This window comes from Tamandua tetradactyla, chromosome 19, assembly GCF_023851605.1.
Source record: "Tamandua tetradactyla isolate mTamTet1 chromosome 19, mTamTet1.pri, whole genome shotgun sequence".
Lineage (NCBI taxonomy): Eukaryota > Metazoa > Chordata > Mammalia > Pilosa > Myrmecophagidae > Tamandua > Tamandua tetradactyla.
Genome location: NC_135345.1, coordinates 15,315,638 through 15,333,573, shown reverse-complemented (window position 1 = coordinate 15,333,573; position 17,936 = coordinate 15,315,638). Strand labels below are relative to the sequence as shown.

At 42.6% G+C, this 17,936-nt stretch overlaps 1 protein-coding gene and 1 pseudogene across 1 annotated transcript in view; one reads left to right on the top strand and one right to left on the bottom strand.

Annotated features, from left to right (window-relative positions):
- The window catches only part of PROM1 (prominin 1), a 326,288-nt gene that overhangs the window by 266,970 nt on the left and 41,382 nt on the right, over window positions 1-17,936 (top strand). The window lies entirely within an intron of this gene.
- Window positions 13,675-15,607, bottom strand: LOC143663342 (tubulin-specific chaperone cofactor E-like protein pseudogene; annotated as a pseudogene).

Genomic DNA, 17,936 nt, shown 5'->3' with positions numbered 1-17,936 from the left:
TTGCTTCGGCTCTTTTGCTTACAACAAAGTGTCTTTGAGTGGTTGATCATGGACCCTGCTCTCTTCCCCTGTATGAAAAATTTTGTAATGTGTTCACAGAGCTAGTAATATCTCCATATTCTCTACCGCTCTCTAATATACTGAGCCCTGGTGATGGAGCCAGAAAGCTGGATTCTATTCCCATCTCTGAACTGACTACCTGTCTCAGTACAGGCAGGTCATTTACCCACTGCACCTTCATTTCAGTTGACTCATTTGGAAAACATTCCCTGAGGGCTGCTAAGCACCAGTTTCCAGGTATATCACACAATGCTGTCATTAAGAGAGCAGGTTTTGGAGCCAGGCACCTGGATTAAAATCCCAGCTCATCACTTTGCTCCCTGTATGACAGGAGCCAGTCACTTTCTTTTCAGTGTGCTGTTAACGAAATGGAGATGAAACAAATACCAATCTCAGTATTGTTGAAAAACTTCATGGATGTAACAAGGTACTCAGAAAGCTCCAATTTCCTTCTTCCAACTCCTCCTTCAGAGGTTTTCTGAGGTCATCTCTGCACTTAGACACACTTGCTCATAGCTCAGAGTTTATAAAAACAGATTTCTGGTAGAGGGACCCAGTGGTCCTGGTTTGCCCAGGAACAAAGGAGTCCTAAGACACAGGTCTCTCAGGGCTGAAGCCATGAAAGTGTTGGGCAAACCGGGATGAGTTGATCCCCCTGATTTCTGGGTTCTCAGAACTCTAAAACCCACCAGCCCTGAGCAGAAGTCCCACCTCTCATTCACCATGAAGTGGGGTCCTTAACCTGCTCTCCAGCTTTGTGCTCTCAGGAATGCTTCAGGGTCCTTGACTGCTTTTTGCAGGCCAAGAGCTGGTTTACTTTAATCAGAGGTTGTCAAGGTGTCAATGAGCCATCACTGTGTTTACCAAGAAACCTACACAAAGATCAACAGCCTCAGAGACACAATAATCTATCCATGTTGCTCCCTCCATAAAACTCCACCAACAGTGCTGCCTGCAACCTTCAGGATCAAGTCAAACCCCTATGAAAAGGAACAAAATGAAGTAGAGTTATTATGGCTAAGAGATTTATAGCAGAGTCAGAAAGTCATTCTGTAGGTTACTCTTGGCTTGCAAAGTATGAAAAGCCTCAAGCAACAATATTCCTCAAAACTCAGAAAAGAGACATAATAAACTAATTTGAAGAAAATTTGGAGTGTCCCAAATATCCACCAACCTCAAGCAACTTATGTAATCTTTTTCTTTAAAAAGTCTTGCCTGGAAGTGCCAGAATGGGACACAATTTGGGTTGTTACCTGAAGCTGCCTCTTTTGCATTGCAATTTAGTTTGTTTTCTCTCAGTGGATACCCTCAACAAAGTCTAAGCTTCTCAAGTCCTGCCCTTGACATCTTCGGCAGACCCAAATGCCACTAAGATACATGCCTACCCCAGCCGCCCCCACCACCCCAACCATCCCTTGGGAGCCCCAGCATTGTAAACCACCCAGGGACATCAAACTCCCATGCTTTTGCTTACTGTGCTCCCCCTGCCTGGAAACTCTATCTACCCTTCCCAAACCATCCAGGACATACCTAGTTTTTGTTTTTGGTTTTTTTTTCTGCATGGGCAGACATCGGGAATTGAACCCGGGTCTCCGGTATGGCAGGCAAGAACTCTACCTGCTGAGCCACTGTGGCCAGCCCTAGCTCATTTTGTAACATAACATTTACTAGGACTTATTTTTAACAGAGAGATGGCTTTTACTTAAAACCAAAAAAAAAGAAGAAAAATTTCACTGACTTCCTGTTGAGATACACTTATATATTTAAAAGTTATACATTTACATAGTTAGAAAGTTCAAGCACAACCAAAGGGTATAAAATGAAAACAGAAAGCAGTTTTTTTTCTCTTTTCCATAATATTCCCCACAAGAAAGCACTATTAACAGTATCTTGGGATTTTTCCCCTACTCACCTAAACATGCATAGACCAGATTATCTCTGCTCCCAATTAAAATCATTCAATTAAATAGGTTTTATATTTACACTGTTTTACATCTTGCTTTTTCCACTTATATCATGGACATTTTTCCATAGCAACACATGCAAATCTGCCCCACTCTTTACAGACCACAGAGCATTCCAGAGCAGAGAGTTACCTAATTTTTAAAATTAGGCACTGTGAATAAACACTTCAGTTGTTTCCACTAGTTGTACTCTCACAAGCACAGCTGCAGTGGATACGATTGCACACACATCAGGCTGAAATACTGAAAGTCTATAGGATCAATTTCCATCAGATGGGTTTGAAGCAGGTTAGACAAGGGGAGGAAGGAGGGAGAAGCGACCCTAAACCCCATAACAAAAAGTTCCTTTTGGCACACAAACCCAACCCCCCCACACCTAGTCCTTACACAGGTCAGCACCTGAAAAGAACCAGTGAAAAGTATGTCTCATCAATCCCTTATTAACATAGCCAGAGGTGGAAGGGCTGTTCCAAGCCCTTATAATACAAGGATCCTGGCCTCAGACTGCTGCTTCTCCTCCTTTGTAGAACACCTACATTCATCTTTGAGTGTTATGGTTAAAAGTTTTGAGCTGTAAACACTGGCTAGTTTTTGGATTCTTTGGCTATGCACACTGACTAGTTCTTGATTTCTTTCCTGAGGCTGAGTGAAGAAACTTCATGACGTCAGGCTAGAGCCTGACTTCTCTGAGAACTCCCTGGGTTCTCTGGCATCAAGCTTATTAAACTATTTGGCTGTACAAACTGACTATTCCTTAAAATCTTGCCTGAGACTGAGTCAAGAACCCTCGTGGCACCAGCCTTTGGTTGAGGTCTTGATTTCTCTAAGAAGTCCCGGGGCTGTCTGACTTCAGGTTTTGGGTCTCAGGATACTTGAAGCCTTCACGCTGGTGAACTCTGCCAAATTTCCACTTTGAAAACTGCGCCCATTTATGCCCCCAGCAATGATAGATTAGAGCCCATTTCCTAAGACCAACCTCAACTTGAGTATAATATTCCCCCAACCTGCACCTCTGCCATTCGGATGGGAGCCAGTTCACCTTAAAGACAAAGTTTCAAACTCTCTGGGGAAAGCCTGCTGACTCCTGGCTGCTCCAGGTGAATTGAAGAATGTATCCTCTGAGTGACCTCCTGTCTTTGTGATGGTTGCCAGACAATTTCCTGCACCTATTTATTCAGCTGTGAGTTCTGTAAGGGAAGAGGAATGTTTTCACCTCTGTATGTCCAGAGCCTGGTCATATAGGTGCTCATTAAAGGTGATATAATTGCTGATGGATGTCCGGGGTCCCTTCTTCATCCAGTTCTGTAGACCTAGGTTGGGGACAGTGTTTTTTCACCTTTCTTATCCTAAGTCTGATATGAGTGCCTGTCACAGATCCACACTGAAGAGGGCTCCAAACGGAGCATGTCCCCAGAAAGCCAAGGCAACCATGAAGGGCTAACTGTGCTGGTTTCTACAACTGCCCCCTTGACAACTTCTGAGAGAGAGATGAAGGAGCAGAGAAGACTAGAAAGTTGTGAGGACAGCCTGAGGCCAGAGGCACTTCCTGTTCAGGAGAATCTGTCCCCTGAGGGCCAAACCACGGTTCTGCGGAGTAGAGGTCAGGAGACTGCAGGAGGCTCACGGTAAGTCCCAGGGCATCAGAGAGAGGGCTGAACTGAAGGACAGAGGGAAGTCATGAAGTCATGAAGTGTAGCTGGCCTCTGACCTGGGGAAACTGGGCCATTGAGGTTGACCAGGTAGGAGGGCGTACTTCTCTGCCTCAGCATCCATCAGCAGTGGAGAGAGCCTTGCTTCTCTTGACAAATCAGAACTTTGGTTCTTTTATTCTAAAAAGTTAGAAACTTCTGGACATCTATGCAGAGGACAAGGATTCCATGTCACCTTTATTTCTCATCAAATACATAGCAAGCAATATTTTGCTCTCACTTGCATGGCTTCCAATCTTCTGTGGAAAGTGGAGTTCTTGGAGACTTGGAAGAGCTATCAGGGAACAGAGGCCCAGTCTGTGGGACCAAATAAGTGACCATTCTATGGGGTGACAGTAAAGGGGGAGGTGGGCTGCCTGATGTTACCTGAAGCAGACATTGTTCACGGGCAAATGACATCTTTACTCTTATTTCACTTGAGATTTTGAAGGGAAATTTTTGTTAAGTTCTCTCCTAAAACCTTGGAAGAAAGCAAGCCAACATTCTCCCAGTGTTTTGTTTTGTTTTGTTTTTGCATTGTCAGGCATTGGGAATTGAACCTGGATCTCTAGCATGGCAGGCAAGAACTCTGCCTGCTGAGCCATCATTGGTGCCACTCCATTCTTCAGTGTTTGAGCAAGAGATTCTGAAGGTGTCAAAGTATATTTTCCTTTTACCAGTGATAGTGTATCTTCTGGGAACAAATAGACCTTGGCATAGGTCTATATGAGGTCATTAGACAGTGGTCCCAGCTCTGTAACTTACCTCCTCTTCTCCATTAGACCCCCTGCACTTCTCCATCATCTTGGAACACCCCTAATTCTGGCAAAGGAAAGAATAGAGAAGACACGAGCAAGGTGATGGTACTGGCCCCAGGGATTTGGTCACAAACAGTTCTGTTGAAAACCAGTCATTTAACAAGACAACTTGGCTCAAGTAAAGTTAGGTCAGAAACGAGGACCGTGAGGTCCTGGTTATTAAAGTAAATGTCGGTAATTTGGATCTCCTGGGGGAGTTTTGCAATCTTTCCAACCTACCTTGACGCATTTGTGTCTATATCTCAGAATTTTTCAGGTTTGAAGTAAAGGAATTCTAATGTTTTACTCTTTATCTCTAATTCCTATTTTGACACTTTTGTTTGAACCAAACAAAAGCAAAAAGTAGAACAGTCAAATGCCTAACAAGAAGGATTAGTTAAAACAACCGAAAAGTACCTTAACAGAGAATTAACTGGAAACCACCTAAATGTCCCACAATTGGTGGGACATGTAAGTGAACTGTGATAGGTTACAATGGAGAGTTTATTGTGTGATGAAGTTTTTATAAAAAGCAATAATGTTTACCTATATGCATGGATGCATAGATACATGGAAAACACTCTGGAAGGATATACCAGGCCAGTCCCAATATTTTCAGGCCCAGGCAAAAGTACAAGTGGGGTCCCCAATACCAGATATGGAAGTATTTTAAATTATGTAGACCACACCAACAAACTGTTAAAGAAATTATGTCCTGACTTTCCCTTGACAAGTAGGCTTTTCTAATGCCCTGCAGTGTTAGACTGAAATGTAGAATTCTTGGTCTCCTAGGAGGTTGGGACTGGAGTGTGGCAGATGGAGGGGTTGGCTGCAACCCCAGATCTCTGTCCCCAGTGCCCAAACCTAGGCTCTCCGGCCAGCTGTCCCCTTCTGTTTTCATCCGGAGCTTGTGCCTCTGCAGGAGGATCCTCATGTGTGAAACCCGCCCTTGTACACCCGGGTTCTGTCCATGCCCCCATAAACACCTCCACCAGGACTCCCTCTGGCCAGGGGTTGCAGTCCAGCAGCAGGGGCCGCCCTCTCGAGGGTGTCCCAGTAGTCAGGCCCAAAGTAGGCCAGTGAAACAAGCTTGGGACATTTGCACCATGAATTCAGGGGTCCTGGGTGGCCCAAGGGAGGTAGAGTGGGGTGGGAGCTCTCTCTTTACCCCCCAGAATCCTCACCTGGAGGGAGAGTTCTGGCCTTGGGAATTTAGGGCAGTATCTGTTTCCTGTGGCTCCTATAACAAGTGATGACAAATGTTGTAGCTGTAACACAGCCCAAATTCATTTTCCTACAGCTCTGGAGGTCAGGGGTCTGACACAGGTCTCACTGGGCGAGAATCCAGGACTGCATTCCTTTCTGGAGGCTCTAGGGGAGAATCTGCTTCTTTGCCTTTTCCATCTTTAGCAGCCACCTGGATTCCCAGGACGTGGCCCAAATCCTCCACCTTTCATGTTAAAACCTTGCAGAGTCTCTGACCATTCTTCCCAGGTAACTTTCCCACTGCCTGCAGGAGAGAGTCTTCCCCTTTTGAGGATTTGTGTGAAGAGGTTGGGCCAGTGGGGATAATCCAGGATAAACTCCCCATTTCAAGGCCCTTAATCTTAATCACTTCTAAAAGTGCCTTTTGCCCTGTAAAGTCACATATTCATAGTTTCTGGGGACCAGGATGTGGCCTCTGTCGGGGGGGGGGGGGCACTCTTTTGCTCACCCCAAGTAGGGCACGCCCTTACCTTGGTCTAAAGTCCATTTGAAATATACACAGATGTTAACGAATGTCTCAGATATATGGGATTAGGTATTCACTAAATTGATTTTATTGTCGTTGGTGGGATTTACTGATTTGAAATAAGGAAAAAGTTCATGACTCAGATTTGCGTGGTTGGAGGAACACACAGATGTTAACAAATGTCTCAGATATATGGGATTAGGTATTCACTAAATTGATTTTATTGTCGTTGGTGGGATTTACTGATTTGAAATAAGGAAAAAAGTTCATGACTCAGATTTGCGTGGCTGGAGGAATTAACTAGGCTCTGTGGTTGGATGCCTACGTGACTTGCAACCCCCATTTATAACTGTCAGCATAGAGCAGATAAAATCGGTGGATAATGAACTAGAAACCACAGGAAAACAATACAAGCAAAGCCAAAGCAAAAGAAAGCCCTAAAATTCTATTTTTAAAAAGGCAGCTGCTTGGGTGGGCCACGGTGGCTCAGCAGGCAGAGTTCTCTCGCCTGCCATGCCAGAGACCAGAGTTCAATTCCCAATACCTGCCCATGCCAAAAAAAAAAAAGGCAGCTATTTGCATTGCACTCTGGGAACTGGATGGTGGTGGGCAGGTGGGGGGTACTCAAAAAGACCTTTTCTTAGGGGTTTGCACAGTTAAAACAATTGTCCTAATATACAAAGGTATTATTTTTCTATTAAAGAGATTTGCAAACACGTAAAACAATGTCGTGCTCTTTCACAATTAGTTTTTATGTTGGGAAATAGAGTTACTTTTCATTAAACATGTATTTTATGCTAATGTATAATGAGTTCATTATTGTTTAGAAATTTTTAAATTTCTCAGTTATTATTATTATTTTTTCACATGGGCAGGTACCAGGAAGCAAACCTGGGTCTCCGGCATGGCAGGCAAGAATTCTGCCGCTGAGCCACCATCGCACCACCCAGTTATCATTTTTAATACAGTAAATATTAATAAATGTAACTCACATAATTAAACACTGTTGGGGGTTTGCAATAACTTTTACGGGTAAAGGGGTGCTGAGGCCAAAATGTCTGAGTCCATTGCTCCAGGCAGCCTGGGGGGGCAGGAAGGACCCAGAGGCAGCACAAGGGTGAGCGGGGACAGGACCAGCCTGGCCTGTTCACAGCACACACACTGGGTCAGCAGGGCTGGAGCCCCAGCTAGGGAATGGGCCCCGGTGGGGGCGGGGGGGGGGGGCAGAGCAGACAGAAGGGGGTTGGGGAGGGGTTGGTTTCTGAGTCATGCCAGGGAAAACCCTGGAATACCTGAAGAAGTGCAGGCAGCTGACCACTCCAGCTGCAAGAAAACAGTCTGGAGGATGTGTGGGCAGGGAGAACCTGCGGGAGTCAGGTGAGTCAGTGAGTGACATAAGGAATTTAAGAGGATCCGGTGTGGGGGCAAGGATGGGCAGGTGGACCTGGAAGTCGAGATGGGGGGGGTGTGTGCCGGCGGGAGAGTGCTTCTTGTCACCTGCAATGCCTTCAAGTCCCTAAGAACACCTGGGTGAAGTAAGATGCTTTCTTAACAGAAACATACATTCCTTAAAAAGAAAGTATAGATAGGGGATCAGTCCCTTTGGAGGCAAAGGGACAGAGACTGGAAGTCTCACTTTGCCACCTATTGACAGTGGGTGGGTGGTTCTCTGAGCCTGGATTTCCTCCACTATAAAATGGGAATAAAAATAGTCCCCACCGGATTCGTGCTTAATTAGTACACAGCTTGTGTTTACCGTGATGGAAAAGTTTCGGTAAAGGTCGGTGGTGATGGTAGCTCTACATTGTGGGAGTAATTAACAGCATTGAACTGTGAATTTGCATGTGGCTAACGGGAAATCTTTAGGTTGTATATCTGTTACAAGAATACGAATTTTTAAAAACCATAGGACAATGAACCCTCATGTAAACTACGGGCTGGAGTTAATAGTGCATTTATGATATTATCTTTCATCATTTGTAACGAAGATTTACCACACATACACAGTGTTAATAACAAGGAAAACGGGGCGTATGAGGGGGATTATTTGGAAACTCTGAACTTTCTGCATGATTTTTTCAGTAAACCTGCAACTTCTCTAATTAAAAAATAAGTTAAAAAGTTGAAAATAAAGATCGGAGCTCTTGAGTTGATTTGAGAATCCAACGAGCATGGACACTGAAATTACTAAACACAGAACCTGATACTAAGTAAGCGGCCAATAAGTCCTCGTGTGCGTGCGTGTGTGTGTGTGTGTGTGTGTGTGTGTGTGTGTGTGTGTGAAGGGGGATGGTGGCGCTCCTTTACCATTCTTTCCAAATATTGCTTTCTTTCTCCCGCCGCAGGGTAAGGCTTAGTCACCCACTTGGCATCTGGGGGGTGCTTACTCACACCTTACCTAATCGCACCTGAGGAAGAAGGGAAAGCGGGCAGGGACTGGCCCCTCTGGGTGGTGCCTGGGCGCCCCTGGCCAGCTCCGCCCTGCACCTCCCGCCGCCCGGGCTGCCGCCCCATCGCCTGATGTCGCCCGATGCACACTTGGCCAATCAGCGGGGCCGTCGCCCTCGCCAGGTTAGCTGGCACCTGTCCGAGGTGGGCGCGGCGGGAGCCTGGAGCGCGCTCTGCGGGTCCACACCTCCTCCGCCTACGTTTGCGGCAGTCCCCCCATATTCCCAGCTTGGCCTCCTCTGGCCCATCCTTTGGGGGGTGGGGATGGGGCTTTCCCCTTAAAGGGAGGACACCTTCATTCCTAAGGGGCGTGGGGAAGGGAGAGGAGGGCAGCCACCCGTGGGAAAGTGGTTTTATTTATTTTTTCTTTCTTTTTTTTTTTTTTTTTAACAAGGTTTGGCCTTTGAGCCAGCTTTTTATTATTGTTTTTTCCTAAGTTTCAAACTGGCTCTTTCAGTTCCCTGCGAGGGTTGTCACAGAGAGGCAACTGCGCGGAATTGAAATTGAGGCGTGGGAAAGGGATTGGTTCGGATGTGGGAGCTGTGGGACCCGGCTCAAGGGGCACGGGGATGCCGTGGGCAGGAGCCCGGAGATGGGATTGCCGCTCCCTCCCCGCTCTCCCTCCCCCCACCCACCTCCGCTTCTCTGTCACTTTTCTTAGAGCCTTGAGATTCATCTGGCGTGGAGTCCGTCTCTTACCAGGAGCATACTGGAAAAGACTTGCTGCTGCTGCTATATAAATATAACAACTAGTTAAGATCTATTGAGAGCTTACAAAATTACAGGCATCCTGCTAAAGTGCTTTTACATGGGTGTAGTAGTTAATCTTCTCTCCTGGGAGGTTTGTTTCATTCGTCCCCGTTTCAAAATTGAGGACATTGAAGCACAGGGAGGGCGGTTTGCACACTGGTAAGTGACAGAGCCAGGACCGAGGCCCTTTAGCATAACCACTCTGCTGTCCCACCTCTCTTAAACCATATCAGGTCTGTTGAACTCCAGTTAGAGTCACACTAGGAGACACTAGTTTCTTGAGCAGAGAACAGAAAAACAGGGGGGAAGTGCACAGTTGAAAGAAAGCAAAAAAAAAAAAAAAGAGCTACTAAAGAGACAATGGCAAGTAAATGCAATACACGATCCTGGAATGGCTCTAATAATGGAGAAGAAATGGCCCAAAAGGACATCACTGGGCCATATGAAAAAGTTGGAATATAGATTATAAACTTTGCTTTTAAAATGGACTTGGATCTTTAATTTTTAAAAGATTATCTATATATATTAATAAAAAGTACAAAGAATAGACCTTCATGTTTAAATTATATTCTAAAATAAAATACATTGTTTCCATTAACGGCAGGAGACAAGTGGCAAGTAAAGAGCCTGGGAAAGTCCAGTCCCTCCCCATTACTACAATGGAAACATCTGTGGAAAACAGCAGAGTATTCACGACACATCCAGTAACACAGATAGTTTCTGGGTGTTAACATTTTCAACATAACATGAAATTAAGGGAAAAATCAAATTCATAAATAGAAATGACATTAGTTTGTACAGTCTGGTGTTCCGTATTCATGTTTTACATGCTCTGGAGCCCAGCACTTTCCATGGAGCAAGCCACAGCTCCCACGGCATCTGCCGCAGCTCGGGGTAGCGTGCCTCAAGAGTTGATTGCCCACTTGGGCAATAGTGTCCTCTGGTCACAACGCTGCCATCATAGCAACAGAGCTGCAAGATCTGGTTAGAACTGAACTTTCACTTTTTTGAAAAAAGTGAACTTTTAAAAACATCATCATAGCATTCAGTCCTGTTTCATATAGCTTAAATTATGTCAGGCTAATTTTCACTAAAAGGCTTTTAAAAACAAGGGGCTGTTATGTGCTGCCTTTGTTATATATTTATGGCAATGGTAGCAGAAACATCAAAACTTATAATGAAAAAAAATTCTCTGAGCTTTTTTCTTTCTTTAAAGAAAGCTAGGATATTTCGATAATCGAAATCCAAAAAGTGATTTCTACTGTGGCTTCAGCAGCTCTGAGCCCACACATGGAAAAGGATCCCTTCATTTTGATTTGGCTTCCTTTCACTACTCATTTCCGTTTCCCAAACTGAAAAGAATTTCTATTTTAGAGCAGGTATGTTCGATACGTTGTGCCTGTAGTGTATCTGTAATACTGGTTAGGACTGCATTTTGTGTCACAAATGTCAACAATATGCTCTGAGTGAAACTGATCAAAGTCATTATTAAAATACAGATAGGTGTGGCCACTCAGCTGTGCATATTTAGACTCAGAGGTCCATGGTCCCTTCTCTCCTTTTAGGCCTGTTATAAAAGTGATTTTGTTTATAAATGTTTACACAGCACCAATTTTATTCAAAGAAGCAACATCTTTACTTAGCCACCCAAATGAATCTACAAGCATACTTGCTCAAATAGCTTTTCTCACTTACCTCTGTTCTATAACTCTATAAGACCTGCAATTGTATTAGATTTCTCTTAACCAAAAACTTATTTGGCAATTACTAAAACCATCAATTACAATGCCCTGAAAATACGCACGTTAGCTGAGCTAAACAAGAAGTTCCCCTTACATACAACTTTATAATAAAAGAAGTATGCCTGCTGTTGATCAACAGGGATCTATAATAACAGAAGAAAGAAGAAACAGGTCTCTAAGAGTAAAAAGCATTTCATAAAACTTTGTCATATATAAAATATCTTATAATTGCGACCATTCCACTTATGATTAAAGCACAGCACGAGTGTCTGCTCTACCTTCTGCTGTGAGACAGAGGCCACACAATCTCAAAAAATAAGAGTGCGTCTGTTTCCCAGGTTGAGGAAAGCAAGCTCAATTACACTGCTTCTCTTCAAACTCGTCTGCACTCATGCGCACATACACAAAACACCCACGGTTTTAGTCTCTGGGACACTGTTGCAACCACACTTTTTTTCCCACTTCCAAAAAAATCTGTCAGGAAAATGTGATTGCAAAAAAAAAAAATTCTGGTCTTTACCCAGCCTGGCTCCCCATTGCTCATTTTTATGATTCTGAAAGATAAAGTTTGCAGCAGCAGGAGAATAGGTTTCCTCCATCTTTCCCAAACCTTTTGGTTTCTACCTTTAAAATGTTACAGTGAATATAAATTTGACTCGGTAGGCCTGAGTTAAAGTCCTTACAGATACTGAACCTGAAGCACATTAAGAGAATAAATATCTGTCATTATGGTGTAGGAAAATTTTAAAGTAGCAGTAATAAACCCCACTCCTCTTCATGAAGAATTTACAAGTCATCCAAAAAACTTCATAAGAAATTAAAGAATTTGTAGACGAGGTGGGATCATGTAACAAAGGTCAAAAGCTCAAATGCAATCAAATAATGATTACATTCTTTGAAAAATATTTCATGTGCACACCTTCAGCCCCAGAGAAGCTAAGTATTTCTGAAGTCTACCACTTGAAAACATGGCAGTTCGAGATGTATTTTAAAGTAAGAGATTACATCTGATTGATAAAGGGAGTAAAATCAAACAGAAAGATTTCAGAGCAGGTAAAGAACCCAGCTTCTAAGGAAAAAGTGTTTAAATATGCTTTTACAAAAAATACAAACTGGGGGTAACTGTGAAGCTTTGATACTTATACTTCGCTCATGGATTAGGCAGAATTGTTCTTCTATAGGGACAGCTACAGTGAAGTGCAAAACAAAAAGAATTGTGCAATTATGCCATCACAACATTTCAGGGAAGAACTGGGAATCAAAACTCCCCTTGACTGAGGTTTCCCTTTTTTTTTTTTTTTTTTCTTGCATGGGCAGGCACCAGGAAACAAATCCAGGTCTCCAGCAGGGCAGACTGGAACTCTGCCTGCTGAGCCACTGTGGCCTGCCCATGTTTCCCATTTTTAATGCAAAGTGGAAAGTAAGGGCTGCAGATGGATGATGCAGGCAGGAAATTCAGGGCGCTCCCTCTCTGCCGCCTTCTCCCTCATCACACCCTCACACACGCCACAGACAGTTGATAGCTAATTCTCAACTCTCTCGGCATGCATATCCATTATTCTATTCGATTTTCATAATGCCAGGCCTCTATCCCCAATTGTTAAAGTAATGAAAGAGAAAGCTATGAGGAAGTAGTCACTGAAAAAATATATAAGTAGTCTAGGATCCAAAATATTGCCTATTACCAAAACAACGGTTGGAATAATGTAAAGGAACATTAAAGTTGAGAAAGTAACATACAGAGAGATCAGACTGCCCTGCCTGCGCTTCCAGAATAATTGCAAGTGTCCTGGATTTTAGCTCTCCGACTCCTCTTCTTTAGGATCCTGACAGAGTTAAGAGGCTCTTACTGAGTACCTGAGGTCAGAATCGGGTTGAAAAATGCTTAAAACAATTTAAATTGTTTCAAAAAGGGAGAAATAAGGAAAAAAAAATCACCCAAGTTGAGAAATAAGAAGTTAATTGTGGGCAGAATAAAACTATTAGGTAAACATCTGTTGATACAAGTCAAAATGAAGAAAAAAATGAACCAAAAAAGAAAAGGAGAGAAAAAGAAGAAAAAAAGGAGGAACTGGAAGAGAGAAGCATTGGCCCTCCCTGAAGAGATTCTTCATTTCCTGACTTAAATACTGTATCACACCCTTCTGCTATTTTTACAGATACACCTGAATGGTAATGATAACCAAAGGTCAGACACATCTAGGTGAACACAGTAAGAATCAGCGATTTTCTTAGTCATTTCTGTCATGAGGAGATCACAAGAACTGGAGAGCTGGCCAATTCTGGCTGGCCACGCCAAAGAAATCTGTGGTAGAAAATACCAAAAGCACTCCAACCTTCCTAGGGTAAAAAAATATACAAACTCCTTGAAAACCTAACCAAAATAAAATACAACGAAACAGTAACAACCTTCTCCCTCTTAAAGAAAACCACATTGGAAACAGACGCCCTGCAATTAGTCTCACGTGTGTGTTTTCACAGGGCTGGCCGAGGTCATTTTGTTTTGGATTCCACATAAATTTTATCTCCATCCCTAATGCCAAAGGAATACAATGCCGCGAGCTGTACTTCATTTCTTCTGGGCCAAAGGATGCTTCATGGTCAAAACAGTAGAGAAGCATGTTGCTTGCGGATAATTGTACTAGAGTTTTTCATTGTTTCTTTAGTTCTGCAACTGTTAGGTCCAGAAGAATGCTTATTTCTTCCACTGGTCATTAAAGAGGACTTCTACTTTTGCAGTACTGTGAGGTCTTAGGTCTGCTTCTGCTAACGATTCCAACTTCCCATATTTTGTGATCAGTTCATGATAACTGAATGGCTTTTCTTCCTGTGGAACATCCACATGGGAGCAAATAAAAAAATCTCTCGGAATCTTCTCGCTCACCATTGGTAACAACTGCTGCCGTTGAGTTTAGAAACTCCTGGCAATCTGACTGCCACCAACTTCCTTTGCTCCTCAGTGGTATATGGTTGCAGGAGAGGAATTGCTAGCAGTCTCACTTTCTTCAAGTTTGGGGAATGAATTTCGTTTGCCAATGTCTTCTCAGGAATGCAAACCTGACTTATGGTGGCTGATGGGTCATAGATTAGGAAACCACCTTGCCAATGCCTCATCAGGCTCCTCAATAACATTCCAACGAGGGTTGGAATAGCAAGCCAAAACAAGGGTGTCCAGTGAAGGAAGCCTAACTCCTAGCTTTCTTACTTCAGCCCAGTTTGGGAAGTTATTGTCTGTTATGTGTAGTAGCTTGAGAAAATGGCAGTAAATAGAAGAGCAAGACACTGTTTCATAGTTATTAAGGCATCAGAAGAGCTCCTCCAGATCTGGTGAGTCCTGCAATATGGTGTGGACTGTCTCCCAGGAAGCTCTGCTATTGTTGAGGATGAGTTCGTGAACCCCAGAGAAGAACCCAGCACATGTTCATTCTAAAACCAATAAATTCAAAGGGTTGGAACTCAGGTTTAGAAACTCCAACAGGGAAACATTTGGCATGACTTTACTGACCTTGTGCCAGTCTTCGAGTTTGTGGTCAGAAAGATCTAGTTCTGACACATAAGCCCAGAAGAAAGCAATTTCTTTTTCATCTCCTGTATGAGTTATACTGCAACTGTTCGACATGAATATATTTGGGAGGTCGAGGGGATCTTTCCCAGGGGAGTAGTGAGGTGCAGCTGGGACGTGGACTGCCAACCAGGACCACTGCAGTAAGGAAAGTTTCAGGACTGTGTTTTTCATGTAATACTTGCACAAAACTTCACCCGCTGGGTTGATCTATCTCCCGTTACTCCAATTCCCTAACCCTGGAGGTGGGAGAGCTGCTGTAGCTGCTTCTCTCCTCCCCATCCCCAGCCGCCCCTCTGCCTCCTGTTCCACTTCACCTCGTCCCCCACTCTGGCTGCCAGATAAATTTCTTGAACTTGAAAACAGTACTTAAGGTTGTTACATAAGTGAATATCCCTGTTCTTAGGAAATATAATGGACGTATTGAGTGTTTAAGGAGTATGATACACACAATCAACTCTCAAATGTTTAGAAAATGACAGATGATAGATATGGCAAATGGGGTAAATGTTAAAAATTGATGGATGTTGGCGTAGTATTGTATTATATTATTTTTGCATCTTATGTTTGAAATTGTTCAAAATAAGAATATATTTTTTTAAATACAGGGCGACGTTATGATGCTGATAGTCTAGCTAGCCTCAGCAATGTGGGTAATCCATCCAATTGGTTGGGGGTCTTAAAAACTCAACTGAAAGTTCAGAGGGTCAGAAGAAGAATTTGTTCCTCAACTTCAAGATTGGCTCTTGCCAGAATTTTCATCCAGCCAAGCCTGGGAGTTAGGGCTAAGGGTTTCAACATGACCAGTATTGAAGTTTCCAATCCGTGGCCCACCCTACAGAGTTCAGACTCACCAAGCTCCATGGTTGCATAAGCCAATTCCCTATAATTAATCTTTTAATCCCCAAGGAATATGTACATATACACACAAACACACACACACATCTGATTGGTTCTGTTTCTCTGTAGAGCCCTGCCTAATACATTCCACAATTCGGCAAATAAGTGATAAGGCACAGCCACATTTAGTGTTGGTGCTTTCCCATATACCAGTTCATGGTTTCATTATATTAATTGGGCTTTCACTCCACCGGGATCTTGCTTCTGCTTCCAGCATCCTCCCCACCATGGCTGCCCAGCAATTTCTACTTATCCTTGAAATCATTGGCAAATTGCATCTTTCTGTGAATCCTATTATGAGACTAGCTTTTAGGGTTTCCCTCCCCTGAACAATTTGAGCCCCTTTAGTTTGTACCACCCAATATGAAACTTGATTTTGTGCTGTCGTTTGTGGTTCACACATTCTTTCAGGTTTCCTAGCTATCTTTCTAAAAAGGCCAGTGCCCACAACTCATCTTTTGCGTTTTGCAGGGCATCTAAAATGCACTGCTTGTATCTTAACAGGACTAAATCATGGCTTATTTATTGAGCTGATTTTGCAAGTTGTGGCAATAGCTCATTGCCACATTGGTTTGAAATCACTGAATAGAGTAAGCACATCTTTCATTCAAAGGTCTTGTCATCAGATGAGAAACTTCAGGTCCAGAGAAGGAAAGTAACTTGTCCAAGGTCTTTTAGGGGATTAGAGAACCAGGACTGGTACATGGGCACTCTGATTTTTAGACTAATGTTTCTCCCCTGCACATAGGCTTGAGTATTGGACAACTGGCACTCATGAAATCAGACTCCAATTCACGACTCCAGTGGCTTAAGAGTGGGTGCAAAAGACACTCTTTGGAAACAGGCACTCTTACACTCTTTTGGTGCTAGTATAATTTCCACAACTGCTTTCGAAAGCAATTTGGCAAGATGCTATCAAAATTGTAAATAAGCAAACCCTTTGACCCAGAAAATCCACTTCTAGATACTTGCCCTAAAATACATATAAGAAAATAACATATATGCAAGATTTGTTATTGCAACTTTTTTGTAATAGCAAAATCTGGAAACAATCTGAGAACATAATAGAAAACCGGCTAACTAAATCATAATCTTTACAAAGTATGCACCTGTGAAAAGGAAGTGTGAATTAGTTCTTATTTGCTGATAAAATATTAGGTCCAAAAAAGAAAGGTGAGATATAGAAGTGTGCGTGCAAAATGACTTCATTTGTGTAAGAAAAATGTGGGCATGTCTACATAAAAATGTTTGTATACACACAATGTACTTCTGGAAGGATAAACAAGAAATTGATAATAGCAATTATGTATACTACCTTTTTAATGGAAAAAGTTAGTAAAATATATTCAAATGAGCAGAATACCTAGATAGTGCAAAAAAAGAAAAGCCCTATAAACTTATAATAAAAATAAGAAATGCCAAGCTATTTTCCAAAGTGTCAGTACCTTTGACTTCCATCAGCAATGAATGTGAGGCCCAGTTACTCTGCATTCTTGCCAGCAATTAGTATTGTTAGGTTTTTTAAATGTTTCAATTATTTTAATAAGTATTATCATTTAAAAAATTTTAATCATTCGAATAGGTAGTGATACTGTTTGATTCCATTGATATAAAATTCTAGAAAATACAAACTGATCTAATATGACAGAGAGCATATCAGTTGTTGCCTGGAGATAGGGACAGGGAGAAAGAGGATAAGAAAAGGGCATGCGAAAGCTTTTGGGAGATATAAATGCTCATTTGATTAATTGTAGTGATGTTTTGCTGGTTTGTATACATAGGTCAAACTAATTTACATTTCAAGTAAAATGTAAAATTGTACATTTTAAATATGTGCAATTTATTGTGCAACAATTATATCTCAATAGAGCTGTAGAAAAATGATTGGAAGGAAAAAATGGAGTTATATCCTTTCTTCTGTTGCCCTTCCCCTCTGTCTTACTTGCAACTACAATGTGATGGCTGGAACTCCAACAGCCATCTTGTGACCATGAAGCAACCTTGAGGAAGGAAGCCATACATTAAGTATGGGTCTCTGATGACAATATGGAACTGTCATGCCAAACCAGGACTGCCTACCTCCTGATTTCTTATTGCGTGATAAATACAAGTCTCTTAATGCTGCCATTAATGGGGGTCAGTGGTGGTGGTTAATGCCCACATATAAAAGCAATTTTAACTATAATATACCTGCAAATAGTACCAGATTTGTAGTTTCTGGATTAACATTCTAAGGTAAAGAGAGCGTCTCTCCCCCTTTTCTGTAATTCAATCCAAAGCAAAGGATTTCGGT